The following is a 7,942-nucleotide window of genomic DNA, read 5'->3' as shown; positions in this document are numbered from 1 at the left end:
CTTCACAGAGGACTTTGTGACCTATCTCTTGGGCTAATAAACTAGTTGATGGGACTGAATGCTTTGGCCTCACACACATAGAGCATTGTGACATGAAAGTGAAACCTGCCCCAAGGTGATGTAACCCTTTCACCTTGGTTCTGAACAAATGGGGACTTGCAGCATACCTTAGGACCCAGCACCCAGGTTATATGGCTCTTCTGCCTGGTTTCTGCCCATGTGTTAGATTGAGACATATACCTAAAGAAGCACCAATGAGACACTGCTCTCCTCTTCTGCCTGAGTTCTGCCTACTGGGGACATTGGGACATGTTTCTAAGCCCATGACCTAAGTGACATGACTCTCTTCCCCTGCCTCAGCCTTTAAAATGCTGAAATTGTGATGTATTTCTGAGACCAGGATTTAGGTTATGTGACTATTGCCTTTTTTCTGAATCATGCCCACCAAGGGAAACTTTCACCTACTGCACTCAGAAAGGATGTTACTCTTCTGCTACAGTCCTGAATAGTGAGGGAGTGATTGCATAATGGTAGGTCCAGCACTCTAATGACGCTTCAGTCCTGCCGGCGCCAGAGCCACAGAGAGTATTTTGACATATCTTCAGCCAAATGTGTAAGTGTTTTGGCTTTCATCCGTTGGTTGAGTTTATTATTTTTTTTACAAGTAAAATTGTGTCATGTTGCTAGGTCCAACATCCAGATAATGTGACCCCACTTTCTGTATTCTGCCTAGAGATGGCACTGTGACATGCTGTGTGCTACAGCACCTAAGTGATGTTACTCTTTTTTGTAATTTTTTGCTCACTAATGGGATTATAAAATATACCTTGTTTCAGTTTACAGGTATGATGGTGAAACTTACATTGTGATTCAGCAAATAGAAGGTATTTTGCCTCTCATTCCAAGGCTTAGGGCAATAGGTAAAATCCTGGGTTGCCTATTTGTACAAAGCTCACAGAACAATAATTAATATTGTATAAACTCCTTGGGTGGTACGGAGAGTTTCCTAAAAAGGCCCAGCAAAAAGTTAAGATTGTGATTCTCAATTACACACACAATTGAAAGTAAAACTTGTCACCACCCCTCATTTAGAAAGCCCATTGCTGAGATACTGAGTCTAACAAGTAAAACAGTACAAAGATGGAATTGTGACTCTCTTTTGTGGATTTTGCCACAGGTGCAACCGTCACTCATTTTTAGACCCAGCTCACAGGCATAAAAATAAGTCTCATTCCTGAACTAAACGTAAATGGGAGATGTTGACTGTCATATCTGAGTTTAAGGCAACATATAATATTCAGAGTCAAAATGAGCATGTGCACCTCAGAGTAGTTTGTGAGTCTCATGCATGTTGTATAAAATTCCCAGCTGTTCTAGAGGATGTCACACAATGGCCCAGCACACATGTGACAATGTGACTTACATACATAGGAGTTAGCAGTTAAAGGTGTCACCCTAAAAGATGAGGAGATATTGTCATATCACTGGGCCTAGTACCCAGCAGTAAAAACTGCTTTAATTGTTTCTCATGTGTGCGTTGTGATGTATCGTTGGGTCAGAATCATAATAATGTGACTCTTTACTATTTGATCCTGCCAAGTAGGGATATTATCACATATATCTGAGCCTATTTCTTGGGTGACTTGTCTATTTTGCTTGTGCTCTTTCACCAAAGAACATTGTGACATCATTGGGGATATCATCTAGGAAATGTGACTCTTCTCTCCTTCCTAGGTCCTGCCCACTAAAAGAATTGTGACATAACGCTGACTGCAAAAACTGGGTAATGCAACTCTCCTCTTTATTCTGGAGTCTGCCAAAACAGGGGATTATTACATATTGCTGAGCCCAGCACCTAGATGATGTGAGTCTTCTCTGTTTCTCTAAGATTATAATGTATCCTGAGCTCACCATCCAGGTGATGAGACTCTCCTGCCGTCTTTCTGCCCACAGGTAAAATTTTATCATATACCCAGCTTCAGATTCCATGCAATAATATAACTATCATACCCGGACCCAAAAAGGAGAGATATTTTGATTCTCAGAGCCATTCTTATGGCCATAAGCAAAGTAATTTTTCTCATAGTGGTATAAAGTTCACACAGTATTATGACACTCCAGCATATCGTATAAAATGTGAGTAGTATGATGAGTGTTACAACAGGGAACAGCAACCCAATGCTATTGTGATTATTGGATCCACACCCAACTGACACAACTGTCATTCTCTCACAAGAACAGAACTTGCAAATAAAGTACTAAATCTCGCCAAAAGAGCAGTAAAAGATTGAAATTGTTCGTCTCATATGTGGGTCTGACTCACAGGTGGTTTGGGGATGCATGGTTCAGCACACCTGTGAGGCTGGGACTCTCCTCCTGGAACACAGACATCAAGTGGGATGGCCATCTTCTACATGGATTATGCCCATTGTTTAGATTGTGTCTCCTCTGCTTCGACCCAACTCACAGGAGGTGTTTACTTATGTAAATAAAGCCAGGACTTGTGTGGGACTGTGAAACTTACTTCTGGTGTGTGATTAGGACTTAAAAGTTAGCCCAGCTCCTGAGTAATTTGACTCTCCTTTTCAGGCCATAACCCAAGATGAAATTGTGACATACATGGACCAAAAACCTAAGCAAAGGTGACTGGGCCTGCCTACAAATGGCACTTTTATGTATCACTGGGACGAGCACCCAGGAGATGTGTATTATTTGCTTGATTCTGGCCTATATAAAGCATTGTGGCTTTTATCTAGGTCCATCACGTAAGTGATATGACTCACTTCTACTGCCTTTCCCCTGTAATTATGGTGCATTGTGACACATAACTGGATACTATACCCAGAAATCATGACACTCCATTCTGGGTTCTAAAAACAAAAAGCTTTGTAATGTATCACTTGGCTTAGCACCTAGGTGATGTTTCTACTCTCCTACCTCACCCTGACCACAGGGGAGATTGTGACATATTGATAAACCCACCTCCTCCAAGGTGAGGTCATTTTCATACTTTGGTTTTGCACCTAGTGGCCATTGTGACATATATCTAGGCCAACTGCCTAGATACAGGTAAAGTGATTCTCCTCACCTTCTTAAGCCCGGCTCGACAGAAGAAATTTTGATATATCACTAAAACCAGATTCCAGGGGATGTGCCTCTTCTTCCAGGGTCCTGGCCACAAGAAAGATTGTGACATCTCACTGGACCAGCACCCTCACAAGCGATGCGACATTTCGGCTTGCCCTCTGTCTATAGATGATATCATGCCATATACTTGAGAGCAAATGAGAGGACTAATCATGACTCTTAAACCTGAAGCCAGGTCACATCCAAGATGGTGACTCCCATTCCTGAAACTTTCCACCAGTGTTATCGTGACATATTCTATTTCCCATCTCTTGAGTGACTTAATCATCTTGCCTAAATGTTGCCCACAAATGAGATTTGGACACATTGCTCAGCTGAGCACCTTGGCAATTTGACTCTCCTGTCTTAAGAATATCCTCAGGAAGGATTGTCGCATGGTTTTGGACCCATCATCTAGTTTTCTTACTCTCCTCTGCTGTCTGAACCCTCCTTCCACTGAGGATTATAGCATTTCTAATCATGCCATCCAAATTGTACGAATCTATTTCCTGGTCCCTTCAACATGAGACATTGTGACATATCTCTGGGCCTAGCATTTAGGTGATATGAATCTCTTCTTCTGTCTGGACACTGCCCACAAGGGGCATTGTGCCATATATCTGGTTGTAACCCCCAGTTTATGCAACTCTACTGCCAGGAATATGCCTACAAGGAGAATATTGGAACATTTCTGGCTCAGCATTTAGTGTACTTGGCTGTCATGCCTATTTCATAATCCACAAAGTAAATTGTTACATATACGTAGGCACAACTTACAGGCATGATAATGACTCTCATATGTGGACCTGATAAATAGGGTTACTTCTGAGTCTCATAACTTGCTTCAGAAACAGGAGTGATTAAATCACTTTCTCCAAAAAAGAAGACAAGGAAGATTATAACAGCCTCAGATGTTTCATAAAGGCCTTGGCCCATACAGAGAGTTTTATAATGGAACCCAAGAGAAAGGTTAAACTGTGAGTCTTATGTGTGCACTCAGCTGACAGCAAGTACTGTCACCATCTCACATATATGACGCCAACTGCCAATCATGAAAACAAGACATGTGTGGTATTATAAATCTCATTCTCAGAATTTTCTGCCAGTGTGAGTGATATAAATCTTCACCAAGCACCTGTGTGATTTTATTCTCCAGATTTGTTCCACTCCACATATGTTATTGTGATATCAACCTGGGCCAACCTTTAGGTGATGTGAAGCTCCGGCCTCGACCCTGCTGTCATTAAGAATCATGACATATCACTAGATCCCGCACCCAGATCATGTTACATTTTTGTCTGAGTGGGTGATAGTGACATAGGGCTTAGCCAGGCACAGAGGTGACAGGACTTTTTTGCTAGTACCATGTCCTAAAGAGGGCATTGTGACAAATCTCTTGGCCTATCACCTAGGTGATGTTGTGCTCCTGCTTGGGTACTGCTTACCTGGATAACAACATAATGCACAGAGGTGATGGTACTTTCTTGCTAAGGCCATGTCCTAAAGAAGGCATTGTAACAAATCTGTGGGCCTATCAGCTAGATGATGTTGCTCTCCTGCTTGGGTCCTGCTTACCTGTATAGTGGACATATTGCTAGGCTGTGCACATGGGTGATGGTACTCTTTCACCAGGGCCATGACTCAAGGAGGACAGTGTGACGTATCTCTGGGCCAATCCCCTAGGTGATGTGACTCCTTGCTTGTGCCCTGCCCACATTGAGCATTGTGATATTTTTTGTACTTATTTTTTGTAACTCTGTTGCCTGTGTCCTGTCTTAAGGAAGTCTTGTGACATATCTTAGGACCCAGCATCAAGGCGATGTGACTCTTCTCCCTGGCTTCACCTCACATGTTAGATTGTGTCACATACCTAGTAAGCACCTAGGTGATATGACTCTTCTCTTTTGCATGAGTCCTGCCTACTTGGGACATTGGGCCATATATCTGAGCCTGTGTCTTAAGTGATGTGAATCTTTTTTTCTGCAAGAGCCTTTAGAATGGGGTGATGTGACATATTGCTCAGCCCAATACTTAGGTAAGATGACTCGTTTCTTCCTGAACTATGCCCATGAAAAGGAGCTTTGATGTATCGCTGGTCCCAGCATGAAGATGACGTTTCTTTTCTTACTAGGTCCAGCATAAAGAGAAAATTGTGGCATACTGCTGGAACCCCCACCCTGATGATGTAACTCTTTTGCCTGTTCCAGAATAACAAAGGATTTTTTACATACCATGGGCCTATTCTGTAGGTAATCTTGTTCTCATCATTAGTATGCATTTCTTTTTCCTATATTTTCTACATTTGGGTTTGTGTCTTATTGCTGAGTCCAGCACCCAGTTATCATAACCCCAATTTCTAGACCCTGCATTGAGAGGGCATTGTGACATATTGCTTGGCACAGCACCTAAGTATGCTACCTTTCTGTAAAAATTTTTTTTTCTACAAATGGTATGAAATTTCCATTGCTTCATTTCAGATGCATTATGATCGAACTGAAATTGAAATTTCACCAATATTAGATGTTTTGCCTTTCATGGCTACACTTAGAAAAATAGGTAAGGTTATGAGTTGCAAATTTGTACAAAGTTCACAGAAGCTTACAACAGTAACACATAATCTATAAGCTCCTTGGTTGGTACACAGAGTTTTATAACATGGCTCAGCAAAAGTTAAGGTTTTGACTCTTGATTACACATGCAGGTAAGAGAAAAATTTGTCAACATCCCACATTTACAAAGCCCACTGTTGAAGTCCTGAGTCTAACAAGTAAATAAAGTACAAAGATGGAATTGTGACTTTCATATATGGATCTTGCTACAGGTGAAATCGTAACTCACTTCTGGACCCACATCAGGGGCATAATAATGTGTCTTCTGTCTGAACCTAGCCTATAAAGAGGGATGTTGCCTATCATAACTGAGTTTAAAGCAGTATGTAAGATTGTGAGTCAATAGGAGCATGTAGGCCTCAGAATGGATTGCAACTCTCATGCATGTTGCTTAAAGCCTTTGTATGTTGTAGAGTGTGTCATGGGATCACCCAGAATACACATGAGATTGTGACTCTTATATACTCACCAAACAAACAGTCAAAGTTGTCACCCTAATAGATGAAGAGATTGTGCCATATCACTAGGCCTAGTACCTCTAGGTGTTGAGAATTTTAGGCTTAAATTCTTTTCCATGGTTGCATTGTAAAACATCCCTGGGTTAGAATCATAATACTTTAACCCTCTGCTTGGACCCTGACAACAGTGGATATTATCACATGTCTTTAGGCCTATCAGCTAAGTGGTGTGTCTCTCCTGCCAGTGCCCTGCCCACAAAGGACACTGTGACGTATCACTAGATAAAGCATCTAGGTAATACAAATCTACTCTCCTGCAGAATCCTGCCCACTGAAGAAATTGTGACATACCACTGAGTGAAAAACCTAGGTGATGTGACTCTCCTCTTTGTCCTGGACTCTGCCAAGAGAGTCCCAGAAGATGTTCTGAGCCCAGTCCCAAGAGACATTGACTATCCACTTTTTTTAAACCCTGTATTCAGTAGGCATGATGACAAATTACTTGAGACTGTACCCAGGTGATATGACTCTTCTGACTGGGTCCTGCCTACAGTGCAGATTAATATGTATCCCTGGATCAGAATCCAGATGATGAGACTCTTCTTCTGTCTTGTCTCTGTCCAAAGGGGAAATTGGAACATATACTTGGATTCAGCTCATATGCACAATAATAACTCTATGGTCATGGGTAAAGTTCTCTATCACTCACCTGTAAGAATACACAGAAAAGTATCCCACTCAGGCGTATCATATAAAGCCTGAGTGGTACAAAGGGTGTCATAACAGGCACCCGAAAGCAGGTGGTATTGTGACTCTTGGATGCACACCAAGCTGACACAATTGTTATTCTCACCCATGAACAGAGCCTACCAATGCAGTGCTAAATCTCACACACATAACCCATTGACTCTTGAAACGATTACACTTGTACATGAATCTGATCCACAGGTGTTTCATGATGTTTGAACCAAGATTAAGCAGAACTGTGGTGCTGTGTCTCTCTTATTAGAACACAGTCTTCAAGCGGGATTGGGGCTCTTACACATGGATCTTCCCATTGCTGAGATTGTGACTCCTGTACTGTGACCCAACTCATAGAATGTGTTGATTCTCATACCCAAAGCTAGGACCTGAGTGGACTGAAAATTATTTCTGAACCTTCTTGAAAGTGTGATTAGGTCATGTAACTCTGCCCAGCACGTGGGTAATTTGATGCACATTTCTAGGCCCAGACCACAGATGAAATTTTGCCATATGCGCAACAAGCCCCTAATCAATATATAACACCATCCTTGTCTCTGCTCACAAAGGGCACTTTTATATATCACCGGGACCATCACCCAGGTGATGTGATTTACTTGCCTGAAAACTGCCTAAAAAGAGAATTGTGTCTTATATTTAGGTCCATCACGTAAGTGATGTGACTCCCTTCTACTGTCTTGGCCCTGCAGTTACAGAGCATTGTGACACATCACAGGCTACTGCACCCAGGAGATGAGATTTTTTGGGGGGTTTCTGCCAACATAGTAACATATCACTTGGCTCAGCACTGAGGTGATGTTTCTTCACTTTTCATTGTGTCCTGACCACAGGGAGCTTGGGACATGTTCCTGGGCACAGCACCAAGGTGAGCTCACTCTTTAGCCTTGTTACTGCAGTTAATGGTCATTGTGACATAATCCAGGCCAATTTCCTAGATGAAATGAGTCTTCTCTCATGCCAAAGTCCTTCCCACAGAGGGTTTTTTTA

The 7,942-nt window shown here is 42.0% G+C and overlaps 1 long non-coding RNA gene across 2 annotated transcripts; it reads left to right on the top strand.

The window, feature by feature from the left end:
• The first annotated feature begins 499 nt into the window (after positions 1-499).
• LOC129053142 (uncharacterized) lies at positions 500-2,478 on the top strand. Of its 2 annotated transcripts, XR_008518238.2 has the most exons (5): positions 500-613; positions 837-884; positions 1,735-1,783; positions 1,889-1,953; positions 2,326-2,472. It is a non-coding gene; the product is annotated as an uncharacterized LOC129053142 (long non-coding RNA). The 2 variants fall into 2 exon arrangements; XR_010139089.1 differs by having other exon boundaries at positions 1,735-1,953; positions 2,326-2,478.
• Positions 2,479-7,942: the final 5,464 nt, after the last annotated feature.

This window comes from Pongo abelii, chromosome Y (assembly GCF_028885655.2).
Source record: "Pongo abelii isolate AG06213 chromosome Y, NHGRI_mPonAbe1-v2.0_pri, whole genome shotgun sequence".
In the NCBI taxonomy this organism is placed as follows: Eukaryota; Metazoa; Chordata; class Mammalia; order Primates; family Hominidae; genus Pongo; species Pongo abelii.
This window is presented reverse-complemented; position numbering and strand designations above follow the sequence as displayed.